This window comes from Phocoena sinus, chromosome 11 (genome assembly GCF_008692025.1).
Source record: "Phocoena sinus isolate mPhoSin1 chromosome 11, mPhoSin1.pri, whole genome shotgun sequence".
Lineage (NCBI taxonomy): Eukaryota > Metazoa > Chordata > Mammalia > Artiodactyla > Phocoenidae > Phocoena > Phocoena sinus.
The window spans coordinates 31275422-31290617 of NC_045773.1; the positions used below are offsets into that span (position 1 = coordinate 31275422).

Consider the following 15196-nt stretch of genomic DNA (forward strand, 5'->3'; position numbering starts at 1 on the left):
GTGCCCTGTGTGTCCCCTTCCTAACCCTCATCACATGTGTAATCACCTGTCCAATGTCTGTTTCCCATCCCCAACCTACTACCTCTATGAGAGCAGAGCTATGTCTTCTTAGTCACTGCTCAATAAATTTTTGTCAGGTTAATTAAACTCAGGGGGCACAACTGTGCCATCTTGGAGTAAAAAGCAATAGCCTTTACACAGTTATCCTTTAAAAAAAATTATTTTGAGCAAAAGATAGTAAACATTGGGTAGTAGAATTCTTGTAATTTTTCTTTTAGAAATCCTTCCGGATGGAAATACCTAATTTGCAAAGTCAGGGAATGATTTTTGCTGGTTCAAACTGGGGATTTAAAAAAATAACAGTACCCTCTAGTGTACTGTAGTTTCTCAAAGAACACCTGAAGGATATAAACTAGAATGGCAGGAATTCCCAAGTGGTCCAATGGTTAGGACTCTGTGCTTCCACTACCACGGCCCTGCGGCCGAACTAAGAACATGCAAGCCTGCGTGGCGTGGCCAAAAAAAGTAATAAAATAAAATAGGGGGACTTCCCTGGTGGTGCAGTGGTTAAGAATCCGCCTGCTAATGCAGGGGACACGGGTTCGAGCCCTAGTCCAGGGAGATCCCACATGCCATGGAGCAACAAAGCCCGTGCGCCACAACTACTGAGCCTGTGCTCTAGAGTCCCCGAGCCTCAACTACTGAGCCCGCGTGCCACAACCACTGAAGCCCGTGCACCTAGAGCCCGTGGTAAGCAACAAGAAGCCACTGCAATGAGAAGCCTGCGCACCACAACCAAGAGTAGCCCCCGCTCGCCGCAAGTAGAGAAAGCCTGCGCGCAGAAATGAAGACCCAATGCAGTCGAAAAACAAACAAAAAACTAAACTTAAAACAGGAAGGGCTTCCCTGGTGGTGCAGTGGTTAAGAATCCGCCTGCCAGTGCAGGGGACATGGGTTTGAGCCGTGGTCTGGGAAGATCCCACGTGCCGCGGAGCAACTAAGCCCATGCACCACAACTACTGAGCCTGCATGCCACAAATACTGAGCCTGCACTCTAGAGCCCACATGCCACAACTACTGAAGCCTGTGCACCTAGAGCCCGATCTCCGCAACAAGAGGAGCCACCGCAATGAGAAGCCCACACACCGCAACAGAGTAGCCCCCGCTTGCCACGACTAGAGAAAACCTGCACACAGCAACACGCAGCAAAAAATAAACAAACAAACAAATGAATAAAAAATAAAACAGGATGGCACCAGAGACACAAGAACTAAAACCTTAAAATCCAGCTAAAGGTAAACCTCACTGTGGCTCCTTAAACTTGCCCTCCACCCTCCTACCTCAGGTATTTGCAGTGCGGTGCCTTCTGCCTAAACTGCCCTCCCCTCTTTGCCCCTCTAACCTGTGAACACGTTGTCCCTCTCTTTGTGGGTCTAGGGCTATCACAGCCTCCAAAACTCCATGCAAACGTTCCTTCTCTAAGATGAACGCTCAGGTTTCTCTCGCCTACACGCACACGCACGCATGCCCGGCCCTTACCCGAGGGTCAGCCCACCTGGCGTATAGTCCCCAGCTGGCGCAGGTTTCCACTGATTGTTAACAAGCCCGTGTTCTTACCTCCTATGAGTTCCCTGATGGCAGGAGAAAATGTGTTAATTTGCAGAAAGTCCTTCTGCTGACCGTCTCTTCTCTAGGAAACTCTTTTACTTTCCCCATCAAATACCCTGGAAGTTTTATTTTATTTTTCCAACTTACTTATTTTGAGATTACTGCTTGAGTTACTTTAATAGTTTCATAGAGGTTAAGCTGAAGATGACCTTAAAGATGGTAGTAATAATAACAATGACAGCAGCTGCCATTTGCTAAAGCTTGCTCTGGGCCAGGCTGTGTTTTAAGAAGGAATGGTATACACTATCTACTAAATACCAACTATAGCACTAAAAAGGTGGGCTCTGTTGTCATCTCCATTTTAGAAATGAGGGAACTCGGGCCCAGAGAAGTTAAACAACTTGCCCATGGTCACACAGCTTGTGAGTAGTGGAGGTGGCACCTCGCTCCATGAGGCAGAGTAGGCGCAGGGCCTAGGGCCACAACACTTTTAGGGGCCACGGAAATGTTTTAATTTCCTTCAGGATAAGAAGGAAAAAAAATAAAAATTTAGGTTGAAGACAAAGTTTTAGTATATAATATTAACATAACTGTCTTTATACCAGTGTTGTTGTAAAATATAATTTTTACTATTTTCTTATGGAAGAAGGGATTCGTGAAGGCAAAAGTGCACTAGGACCCACAAAAGTCATAATGTGGCCCTGGTGGAGTCAGAAGTCAAATCAAGTCAGTATGCCCCCAAAGTTAATGTTTTCACTAGTCTAGTGTAACCCCATATTACAGGTGAGGAAATTGAGATCCAAGGCCACACAACAAATGCATGGCAGAGCCAAGCCGAAAATGCAGGTTTCCAGTGGTCCAACCATGGTACCCTGTGGTCCAACACCACCACCTAGTGGTCTTACCGGGAACTTCGCTTTAGTCAAAGGATGAACCTAGAGAGAGGGCACAGGTCCAGATACCCCCAGGAAGCAGCTACCCGCCTGCCCTTGGACTCCATACTCAGCAGTGGGGAAGCCAGGCCAAGGCACCAACTCCACATGCTCTGTTTAGGTTGTCATCAGAATTCACACATCCCCCCTACACACACACACACACACACACAAAGGCACCCCTCTCCCAGGGCAACAGAGCTATCCCTCCGAGTTAATACTTGTAAAACACCTAGATTGGCCCTGTGCGATAGGAATAGCATGTGAGCCAATGTGTAATTTGAAATTTTCTAGTAGCCACATTAAAAAAGCAAAACGAGGGAATTTCCTGGCAGTCCAGTGGTTAGGACTTGGCGGTTTCACTGCCGTGGCCCATGTTCAGCAAGCCATGCGGCACGGCCAAAAAAATAATTAATTAATTAAAAAGCAACAAGTAAAACTAATTTTAATAATGTATTTTATTTAACATAGGGGGTCAGCACACTACAGGCAATGGGTCATGTCTAGCCCACGACCTGTGGTTTTTTTTTTGTTTTTTTTTGCGGTACGCGGGCCTCTCACCGCTGTGGCCTCTCACGCCGCAGAGCACAGGCTCCGGACGCGCAGGCCCAGCGGCCATGGCTCACGGGCCCAGCCGCTCCGCGGCACGTGGCATCCTCCTGGACCGGGGCACGAACCCGTGTCCCCTGCATCGACAGGCGGACTCCCAACCACTGTGCCACCAGGGAAGCCCCCACCACCTGTTTTTTTAAATGAAGTTTTATTGGAACATATCCACACCCATTTGTTTATGTACCAGCCATGGCTGCTTTTACACTGCAACAGCAGAGTTGAGTATTTGCTTATTTGAGACTGGATGGCCCACAAAGCTGAAAATACCCACTACCTAGTCCTTTACAGAGAAATTTTGTCGATTCTTGATTTAACCCAATATATCCAAGTTTGGTCATTTCAACATGTGATTCAATATAAAAATTATTAATGAGCTATTTTACATTTTTTATTATACTAAATTTCTGAAACCCGGTGTGTCTTTTATACTTACAGCACATCTCTATTTGGATGAGACACATTTCAAATGCTCAGTGGATACATGTAGCTCATGGCTATGGAACTGGACAGTGTGGGTTTAGAATAAGGCCCTGCATGTAGCAAATATCATAGAGGTGCTCACTAAATACGTAAATAAATAAATTCCCCAGAAGTATTAAGCCCTAACCACCTGGAACATCCACTGCTTGTTATGAATCAACCCTTTTCCCATGCTTCTAGAATGGTGCTAGCAATGTGCCATCATCCTTGAGAGAACTGAAAACATCATCACCCAAATCATGTTCCAAAAGACTTAATTTGTTTGCAAAATCCCAGCTGTGAAAAGCTGCCCTGGTAGCAGCCTGTCCTCTTCTAAGCAGCTTTGCAGCCTTGCTGCCGATAGAGATAATCATAATAACAGCTAATATAATTCACATATATAGAGCCAGCCATTTGCTAGGCATTTTCTGAGCATCGTTTCATTTAATGACAGAAATAATGGTGATTCCCTCAGGAGGCCTACCCTGACACCCCATGCTGGCTTAGGCGTCCCCTCTGCGCTCCAAAGGTGCCCGTCTTCCCCCATCACAGCCCTTCTCACTCTGTGCCATGAGCTCCAAGAAGATTTGCCCCCTCTGCCCCAGGGACCCAGCCTAGACCTGGCCCCTGGGAGCTATCAGATCGAGGTTTGTTGCATTCAGTCAAATGGCCCCAAAGAACCCAGTGGGCTATCTGGTTGATTACATTCGGCAGGTATTTGCCAAGCACCTGCCTCTAGGGCGCAAGGCTGCAGTGCAAGTCCCCCAGGATCACATGCACACCAGCCTTGTTCACGCTCTCTGCCCCTTGCTCTTTCCCACTCAAGAACTCTCCCAAAGTTGATAAGGGAAACGCAGGCAACTTAGTTCAATTTGCTGTTTTAAAACTACTAGCTCCTTTGTGGAGTTTCAGGCTAAGGGGAAAACTTGGAGAGACCTGGAAAGTTCCTCTGGGGGTGGTCCTCACAGAGCTGTTGGTTTGCCTCGTTCTTTCTTTGGCCAGACTGAGGGGCTGCTCTTTGAACAAGTGGAGTAGGAGGGTACCACAGTGCCCTGATTGAGCAGGGTGGGCCCGTGAGCATTTTGGTTTCACAAAGGGCTGTGCGCAGGGCTGAGACAGGCTGGGACCTGGGGCCCTTTGCTGCAGTGCTGCAGTGCTTGTGCCTGGACACAACCTCTCCTCCAGCAACAAAGTACAAAGAAACTGTATGTGACTAAAATAACTGCGTGCATGCACAGCTGGGGCAAATTCTGGGCCCAAAAGATACAAAAGACCAAAAACCCCAACTCCCACTTTTGAAGAGCCTGGAGCAAATGTAGGGTGTCAGCAGCAAAAGCAGGGTACTGCACATGCCCCCTGCACACAATAGCACCTAAGGGGTGGGCCAACCACCTAAGCCACCCCTCCCGCTCGACCCCCCGGACACACCCCTACCCTCACCCCATATAAGGAACAAGCTCGCCCCTGCCTCAGGGAGTGAGCCAGCAGGCAAGGAACATGTTGTTTGCTCTCACTCCCCCGCTGCAGCAGGTGCCCCAGTAAAGCCTTGCCTGAATTTCTTGTCTGGACTCTGATCAACTTCTATCGATTAAGGGGGCCAAGAACCCTGGTTGGTAACAGGGTGAATCCTTGGGTTTCCTCCATGCCAGAGGCCTTGTAAGCAATGAGATGCTGTGTGCACCAATGCTGGGTAGGATGCCAGCCACAAACATTTGACATGTCTGGGATTCTGGGAGGGAATCCAAGGAAAGAGGAAGGTCCTTCAAGATGGCCCCAGTAACCAAGGTTTAGCTATGAGAAGGGAGGGGTAATGAGCTGAACTGTGTCCCCTCAAAAAAAATACGCTGACGTTCTAACCACCAGTACCTCAGAATGTGACCTTATTTGGAAATAGGGTTATAGTAGATGTAATTAGCTAAAATGAGGACATACTGGAGTAGGGTAAGCCCCTAATCCGATATGACTGGTGTCCTTATAAGAAGATGGCCACATGGGCTTCCCTGGTGGCACAGTGGTTAAGAATCCACCTGCCAATGCAGGGGACACGGGTTCAAGCCCTGGTCCGGGAAGACCCCACATGCCACAGATGAACTAAGCCTGTGCGCCACAACTACTGAGCCTGTGCTCTAGAGCACGCGAGCCACAACTACTGAGCTCACACACCACAACTACTAAAGCCCGCGCACCTAGATCCCGTGCTACACAAGAGAAGCCACCGCAATAAGAAGCCCACGCACCACAACAAAGAGCAGCCCCCGCTCGCCACAACTAGAGAAAGCTCACGCACATCAATGAAGACCCAACGCAGCCAAAAATAAATAAAAAAAAAAAAAAGATGGCCACATGAAGACAGAGACACAGGGGCCATGTGATGACCAAGACAGAGACTGAGTCAGGCAGCTGCAAGCCAGGGAACGCCAAGGATTGCCAGCAAACTCCCAGGAGCCAGGAAGAGGCCAGGAAGGGTTTCCCTGCAGGTTTCAGAGGCAGCATGATTTTTAGGCTTCTAATTTTCGGATCTGTGAGACAAATTTTTGTTATTTTAAGTCACCCAGTTTGTGGTCCTTTGTTATGGGAGTCCTAGCAAACTCATACAGGAAGGGACTTGTGAGTTTAGGGTGGTGGCCAAGCTCAAATCCACCCCTAGAGCAGCCGCAGGGCACATCGGGCTCTGTGGCAGAGATGGACTAGATATTTGGGGACCCTTCCCCTTCTTCTTCCTGGCCACCTGGTCACACAGCACTCCCAGCCTTCTCACATCTAGAAGTCATGTGATTTGTTCTCACCAATAGGATGTGTCAGCTCCAGGCCAAGGTGGTCAAGGGTGGGCATGTTCTCTCCAGGCCCTCTGTCTCTCCTCCCTCATCCCGCAGCTGGGTGTAGAGGACTCAGGGAAGGACTCTGAGGCCCTAGGAGATGGCACAGCCACCAGATGGGAGAAGCCTGCGTCCCCAGATCAGCAGGTGGCCTGCTGAACACCAGATTGCACTGTGCTATAAAAAATACATTTATTTTTTTTAGTACGTTTGAGCAACTGGGATTTAGGGGCTGTTTGTTATAGCAGTGAGGCAACCCTGACCTGTGCAGGTTCTTGGAGGTGTGAGAAGCAGAAAGTAAACTTGGAAACGACTTCCTCCCTAAACTCTGGGATACCCTGGGATTGAGCAATTCTGCTATGGGTCCCTTCAACAGGATGTAGAGAGTAAGGACAGGGAGATATCCCCCTCCTCTCCCCTTAGTACCTTAAGAACTTAGAGATGCCCCTCCCCTGCCCCAGGTCTGCTGCTGGAGCACTTGGAGGTTCCATTGCTTCCCCCAGGAGAGTGACCTGTGCTGGTGATGGTGATGGCAGGGGCGAGGAGCTCTGCAAGGAGCTGAGGTCCCTGAGGGCAGACAAGAGGCAGCAGGTGGGCCCCCCTGAATCCCAGACATGTGCCCACCTTAGAGAAGGACTCGTGCCTCTCCCCGCTTGGCAGAGCTGAACAGAACACAGGGAGGGTGGGGCTGGCAATGTCTCTGCTCTTCAGGGTCCAGACAGACCACAGGAAAAGGAAGGAACAGCTTCTGAACCCCCAGGAAATTCACATCTGCTGGTCTGTTCGCCGTGGGACATGGAAGATGCTACTTTTGATGTAAAAGCTCTTTGTGATGAGCTGGCATAAGCTGGAGCCCTGGTGTCCTTCATGGATTCCCCTGCAACACAACAAGGGCCCGGTGCTGGGGCCACCACTCCTCCTGCCAGCCCACCCCTAGCCCAACACAACACAATGACACAGCTGCTCCAGCTGCTAGAACAGTGAAATCCTTCTGCGCAGTTAGCAACAGCGCTGCCCCTTGTGCCCCCTGACCCCTACCCTAGGCCCTCCATTCCTTCTTAGGATCCAGTAACTAAACGGTATGCCTGGCAAAGCATGGGCATCTTGAGACCCTGCTTTGGCTCCATGGCCAAGACCTGCCCTGATTGGTGGCACACAGGTTATGCTAATTGTTAACTATTTCGATCCCATCCCAACCCCAACCTCACTTACCCCTCATCACATTTCTCCCCTTGTCTAGTGATTCCCCAGCCATCCCAATGCTCCACGGTAAACACCTCCAGGGTCCTGTCCAAGGCTGAACTAGCTTCCCAAATGCCCGTTGGCTGCAAATCCTCCCTGTTGAATTAATAATAATAATGATAGTACCAGTTACCATTTCTTGAGCATTTACTATGTGCCAGGCACCAGACTGGTGCCTTCTATGTGTAAAAGGCACTTGGGGCTGACCTAGCTGGGGCCCAGAAAGTGCCTTCAATCCCTCTTCTGTGGATATTTGCACCCACTGGGAAGACACAGCTCCTGTCTGTATCTGTTTGGGGAGATCAGCGGAAGGTTTGTCATCTGTTCCCCATCTGGCTTCTGAACCGGTTGGGTTAGGGGCATGAGGCCAGATGCTTATAGAATATTCCAGAGATTCTGGGAGCAACTGTGGGTTTAAACAGAACACTATGGGTAAAAACTGAACTTTGCCCTGAACCCAGCACTGCCCTTGTACCCAGGGGGCAGCCAGAATCAGCTCCCCTGACTCCAATGCTTGGGTTGCTGGATAAAACGTAGGATGCCCAATTACATTTGAATTTCAGATAAACAATGAATAATTTTTTCAGTATACATATGTCCCCTGCCACCTTTGGTACATACTTACACTAAAAGATTACTGTTTATCTGAAATGCAAATGCAACTGGGCATTCTGTATTTTAATTTGCTCCATCTGGCGACCCTATGCCTGGCAGTGGTTTCACAGGCAGTAGGTATGGACCTGTGGGCCGAGCAGGAGAGGAGGAACAGGGAAGCCCCACGTGATGCCTAAACTGAGTCTTGCACTGTGGGCGCAGAGAGTCAGGCCCTTCTCAGAAGAATCCGATGGGGGAGATTCGACCTGGGACCCTGCTCAACGTCGCACCCCAGCAGGCCTTCCCTGACCACCCTGTCTACCATAGCAGCCCCTCAGCCTCCATCGCTTTCTCCTGATTTACCTCTTCTTATAGCCTTGATATTCAAGTGTGGTCCACGGACCAGCAGCAACAGCATCGTCAGGGAGCTTGTTAGAAATGCAGAATCTCACCCCATCCCTGACATCACTGAAGGATCAGAACCTACATTTTAACGCGATCCCCAGGTAATTCCTGTGATGGTAAAGACTGAAAAGTGCAGCTCTGTAGCACGGACCACAGCCTGACACTACTTCATATATCTGTCATCGGCCCTCTGTGAGGGCCCATGTCTGTCTTGCTCTCTGCTATACACCCCAGGACAAAAAGAGGAGCATATATTAGGTGCTCAATAAACATTTGTTAATGAATGAATGAATGAATGATGAATGAATGAATGAGTGAATGAACAAATGAACGAACCAGAATTCAAACCCAGCCTGGTAATTTCAACCTGAGTCGCTCTGTGCCTGTTGGTTCACTAACTCATTTGGGGGTAGAGCCGGGATTCAGTGGCTCCAGATCTCCCTCTGCTGGCTGTTCTGAACGACAGGATTATATGCTGAAAGAATGAATGTGTGTCCTACCCACCTCATGCAGTTTTCTGAGGATAACTCCTGCTCGGGGTGTTTTCCCGCCTGATTTCACCAAAACCCTGTGACAAAGGAAGGGAGGTACTCATTTGTTCCCAGTTTTCAGGTGTGGAAACTGAGGCCCAGAGAAGTTAAGTTTCTTGCTTGAGCTCACACAACATGAAAGTGGCAGAGCCAGGATTTGAACTCACAACCTCTTGATTCCAATTCAAGGCCTCATTCCCTAGTCCATACTCATTTATCCCACAGTGACTGAGTGCCAGCCCCAACCTGGGAGCTGGGAGGGCGTTAATAAAATTAACTAAGAAGCCCTGGAAGCCCAAGGCCTCACCAGGCCAGATGGATCCTCAAGGAGTGGTGATAGTGCTGTGCAGACTCAAAAATTGCAGGAGCACAAAGGTGGGCTCAACTAATCTCCTGGAGGACTCTTGGAAGACTTCCCAGAGGAGGTGACATCTGAAAGTTAGCCAGCAGAAGATGGGGCAGGAGGAACATTCTAGGTGGAAAGACCAGAAAGTGCAAAGGCCTGGAGTCCTGCTCAGAGAATAGTGAGCCAGAGGAATATGATGAGGGACGAGGCTGGGCCTGCCTGCAAAGGCCTGGAATGGCAAGAGGGTGGTGGCCCTTACCCACATGCCAGCTATACTCCCAGGATGGAAACTCCTCCTCCGGCTTCTGCCAGTGCCGATCCCGGAGGTAGGAGGCCTGGCCTTGGCCGTCGAGGGAGATGCCTTGGAAGAGCAGCTGCAGGGTGCGGGGGAACCTGCTTCATGCCTAAGCCCTCTGGTTTGGTCTGGCCTGATAGCCCCCGAGTTGCTCTTCGGGCCTGCCTGACTCTGTCTCCCTTGGGCGGAGGGCCCTGGACACCTACTCCCCTGGACAGCTGATCCTGGAGCCCCCTGGTCTCTGGCCATCCAACAGGTAGCTGGTGGACTGGGATGGCCCCACTCCCAGACTGACCTGAAGGGGGCCTTTTGGAGCCGCTTCCTGGGCAAGGGTCCCTCCTTCAGGTGCTTGTGGCCATAGCTGGTGTTCCAGGCGACCTGGGCGGCAGTCTCCTTCCGGATGTGCTCCTGCCGGCAGGCTTGCTTCTGGGAGGTGAATAGATCCCTCATGGCAGTGAGGGCAGGGGGGCGGGGGAGGGAGGAAACATTCTGCCGCCTATGTTTGCACTGCTGGTGCCTCATCTCCAAGGATACGTGCAGCCAATGAGGGCTGGGTTGCCAAGGCCCTGCCTGAGAGGAGAGGCTGGGCTGCTCAGGGCACTGCGAGCCACACACAGGCAGTGGGTAGGACAGACCAGACTGAAAAAAGGAGCAAAGGCCACACCTACCCAGGGTGCCTGGGAGGGGGCCCTGTTCTGCCCCAGAGGAACCCAGGGCCCAGGCCTTTCCTCCTCAGACCCAGAGGATCCCAGGTGGCGCATGGGGTTCCACTGCCTCTATTCCATTCAGCAAACCCCAGTGTACACCTACTGCATGCCAGGCACCCAAGGGGGTCTAAAGAGAGGTCGTCTCCACTCCAGGAAGCTCTGGTTACATGGCTGCCGAGCCAACTCCTCACACACAGCTCTGCCACTTGACAGCGGTATGGCCTCATCTGTACAGCGAGATGATGGCGGGAACTACCCTTAGTGTTCAGAGAATGACGTTAGAACAGTGTTTAACAACTTGAGACAAACAGCACCTGGCACTGGGGAAGCCCTCTGTAAATGCCAGCTGATGATTAACAAGCACCTGCTAGGTGCCAGCTGCTAGGCAGCACTCCGTGTGCCTTAAGCCACCTGCGTGATTACTGGGGCTCTCAGAGCCTCCTTTTCAGGTGGGGAAATGGAGGCCTGGAGAAATGATGCGCCCCAGGGCACACTACTGGTGTACCCACTCTGTGCCAGGCCCTGAGCTGGGGCTTCACTGAGTGACTTCACTCAACGACTAATAGGCTCTTTTTAAAAACATATTTATTTATCTATTTATTTATCTATTTATTTATTTGGCTGTGCCAGGTCTTAGTTGCGCCATGTGGGATCTAGTTCCCTGACCAGGGATTGAACCCCGGACCCACTGGACCACCAGGGAAGTCCCACTAATAGGCTCTCTTACGTCACTTTTCCAGGTGAGAAAAGTGATGCTCAGCAACATTAAATGGTCGCACTGGGATTGATTCCAAAGCCCACATCTCTGTTACAGACTCTCCCACGGAATGTGACAAGCATCGTGAGAGAGGTGCAGGCAGGGCGGGGCAGAGGAGGACCCACCAGTCCCCTCAACAGCACCATGAAGTCAGCCTTCTGGATCCTCACACCCTCTGCCTTCTTGAGCAGGACCCTCTGGGTGAGTACCAGTGAGAAAGAGGTAACCCACAATGCCCTGGGGCCACTTGCCTTTCCACTCTGCTGGGTATGCTCTTGTTTATTCATTCAACAAACATTCACTTGCTCTTGACCCTGTGCCAGACACACAGCCAGGTACTAAAGGGAGATGAGAAGGGACAGAGCCCACAGGCTTCCTGCCCTCAAGGTTTCTCAGTACAGGAGAGACAGATGCCTAACCAGGTGGATAGAGGGGCAGGCAGAGAATTTGGGGGATGGTCTGGGAAGTCTTCCTGGAGGAGGTGTCCTTTGATTAAGAACTGAACCATAAACAGTGGTTCATGGCAACTCTCTTGCTGCAAGGTAGGTTGGGTAAAGACGGAGGGAGGAAAGTCAAGAGTTAGGGGGCTGGGGGTGGCAAGACCCTGGGGGTGAAACGGTAGTGGGGTCTGGTGCCAGAACTCAAGAAAGCCTCCCTGGCCCAGACCGCCCCCACCCACAGACTGGTAAGCCCAGGCGTTCAGAGCACAAAGAGTGCAGAGGTGGGTGTCCCCCTCCTTGGGGCTTCGGAGACCCTGTGCCTTCCCCACCACCCGGGCTGCCCACGGTGCTTCAGCTTAAGGATCCAAGGCAGCCCCTGGTGGTCACTGCAGTAACAACAGCCCAGGCGGCTATCCTCCTGCCCAGTGGACAGGCTACCCCCAAAGGGAGGGGAGTGGGAGGGTGCAGAGAGGCAACCCCTGAAATGTTGCCTTCCAGTTGGCACAAGGACAGCCAACCGCCCACAAGGAGAGCCGCCTTCAGATTCTTTTCCCTTGTCTGCGGGCGCCCACCCTGTGCCAGGCCCTTGTGAGCAGCTTCGGGACCCGAGGTTTTAATTCAGGTTTCCCAGGTTTTAACACAACTTGATCATCGCTACCCTCTCTGAGCCCCGGCAAACTCCCCTGTAAAAATTTGGGGATAATCTTAAGAGTCAGTGCCTCATTGTTACTTAGGACATTTGTCTTACTGTAGATTTAAAAACTCATTTAAAAGCCACCAACAACCCCTGGGAAGGTGTGGAGGCGGCCCCCAGGTCTGTCTCTGGCCTAGGCCTGCGCTAGGGGAAAAGAGGTCACTGCAGCTCAGAAACAAGGGGAGGCCAGGAGTCGAGCAGGGGCACAGGTGCCTCCCAGCTTTCTGGCCACGCTCCCAGGCCACCAAGGACCCACTCTATCCATTTCCACTGATGATGCCCAACCCTAATCCCCAGCCTGGGGCTCTGTCCAAGACAAGGGCCTTTCCTAGGACTCAGTACTTGTGTCTTTAAAGTAGCCCCTCCTGGAATTAAGCTCTCAGAGCACTTTACACGAGTAATAGTAATTCTGTGAACCCTTACCGTGTACTGGATACAGTGAAATTCTTTCTGTGTGTTTTGTTGGTTAATCCTAAGAGCACTGTATGGGGCAAAAAATGGAGAAAAACTGAAGAAAAAATGGAGGCACTGTTTTCTGTGAGGGTAAACGATCAGCCGGAGGTCACAGCAGGACCAGGATTTGAACCCGCTGGCCTGTGCTAAAAACCACCACGCTAAACGGCTTCCCTACAAACTACGCTTCCTTTTGTGAGGTATCTCTTCCACTCTGACTTGGGGAGCTGAGTCTCCCCAAAACTCAGGCATCCCCTCCCCCAGCAGCTCTGGGTGAAGGAAGGTTTGCCCAAGTCAGTTGGGAGATGGATGTGTTGTGGGATCTTTCTAGAGGTTAATCTTAGAATGGTTTTTCCCATTATCTTCCCATTTTATGGATAAAGCCGCTGAGGCACAGAGGCGATAACTGCGTGAGTTGTCAGCTGAGACTGGAATCCAGACTTGCACCTGCAGCATCTGACCTGCTGCTTTCTGAGCGTTTCGCACACATTAGGTTCTTTTGCTGCTACTAGTGGGGCCTGAAGCAGGCATTTCCGGGGCTCGGTGCCTCTGCCAGGACTTGCCTCTCCTCTGAGATCATCCCACCAGCGTTCAGCATCAGCTTTGCCTTAAGAATGTCCACACTGACAGGGAGGGGTATCCTGGTGCCTAGGGAAGGCGGTGGTCACGGCAGAGGGAGTAAAGTGGGCAATAAAAGGCCTGCGGGATTCTTTCATCTTTGAGCTTTGTCCTGGGGAGATAAGCAGGGCCGTTGGATGCGAGCCACAAATCAGGCTCGTAAACTCCCCATCTCCTGCCAGCCTGCTTTAGCGGAGAACTCTAGGAGAACTCTAGCGGAAGAAGGAAGGGGTGTGGGGTAGGCCACCCTAAATTCCTTGCACATGAGCCGGTCCCCTGTGGGCTCAGGGGCCCAGACAAAAGCCTTATCACAAAGCAAAAAGGATCCCTTTGTTTAGAAAGATTCCTCCCACCATGTTTTTGGGCAGCATCCTGAGACCAAAGCCAGAGAGAAAAAATCAGATTCAGGCTTGCCTTGAGCGATGTGACATTTTCACTCCCTCTTGGAGTTATGAGTTGCTATTGTGAGGAAAAGAAAAAAATTAGCTAAACAAGCTGTTTCTGGGAGAGTTTTCATTAGTTGAAATACTCTGATTACAAAGCCCCTTCCCCCCACAAGTTAATGGAGACTTGGAAAGATTTCATTCCTTTGGCTGAGCACTAAGGCCAAAGGGCACTTAAATTAACGATCTTGCTCCCCATTTTAAAATACAAACTGGACTCCCCTGGTGGCACAGTGGTTAAGAATTCACCTGCCAACACAGGGAACGAGGGTTCAAGCCCTGGTCCGGGAAGATCCCACATGCCACAGAGCAACTAAGCCCGTGCGCCACAACTACTAAGCCTGTGCTCTAGAGCCCACGAGCCACAACTACTGAAGCCCACATGCCTAGAGCCTGTCCTCTGCAACAAGAGAAGCCACCGCAATGAGAAGCCCGTGCACCGCAACAAAGAGTAGTAGCCCCCACTCGCCGCAACTAGAGGAAGCCCGCGCGGAGCAACGAAGATCCAATGCAGCCAAAAATAATCTAAGAAAAAACAAACTTGGGGGGTTGACAAGGATTGAGCACCCATTTTGCCACTAACCTTTACTCTGCTAACTTTTTTAAATTAATTAATTAATTAATTAATTTTGGGCTGTGTTGCGTCTTCGTTTCTGTGCGAGGGCTTTCTCTAGTTGCGGCAAGCGGGGGCCACTCTTCATCGCGGTACACGGGCCTATCACTGTCGTGGCCTCTTTTGTTGCGGAGCACAGGCTCCAGACGCGCAGGCTCAGTAGTTGTGGCTCACGGGCCTAGTTGCTCCGCGGCATGTGGGATCTTCCCAGACCAGGGCTCGAACCCGTGCCCCCTGCATTGGCAGGCGGACTCTCAACCACTGCGCCACCAGGGAAGCTGATACTCTGCTAACTTTTAAGGCTGTGCAATTTTCAAGGCAAATTAAATCCCTATGTGCCCAACTCATTTTGCACCAGACTCATCAAAATGTGGCTTTCAAGGCCCCTTTGAAGTCTTAAGACTAGACACATGGTCAAGGGCCCACGTGTTTACAAACGCACTGGAAACAAAGGGAAACGTTAATAAAATGTTTCCTTCTTGGCAGCACTGCTGATGAGTGCTTCACGGGGTTGCAGAGGGAAACTGGATGAGGAAGAGGAGGGCGTCTGGGCTTGGAAGGGGCCAGGCCTCCTCTGGCTTGGGGATCTCTGCAGGGCAGGTGGCAGCTGCTGTCTGCCTAATCTCCACCAG

The 15196-nt window shown here is 51.0% G+C and overlaps 1 long non-coding RNA gene across 2 annotated transcripts; it reads right to left on the reverse strand.

Annotated features, from left to right (window-relative positions):
- Positions 1-1130: 1130 nt before the first annotated feature.
- LOC116761987 lies at positions 1131-14263 on the reverse strand. 2 transcript variants are annotated; one of them, XR_004352192.1, is made up of 5 exons: positions 10135-14263; positions 9173-9236; positions 7640-7765; positions 7052-7304; positions 1131-6604 (listed from the first exon to the last, which is right to left on the reverse strand). It is a non-coding gene; the product is annotated as an uncharacterized LOC116761987 (long non-coding RNA). The 2 variants fall into 2 exon arrangements; XR_004352191.1 differs by having other exon boundaries at positions 1131-7304.
- Positions 14264-15196: the final 933 nt, after the last annotated feature.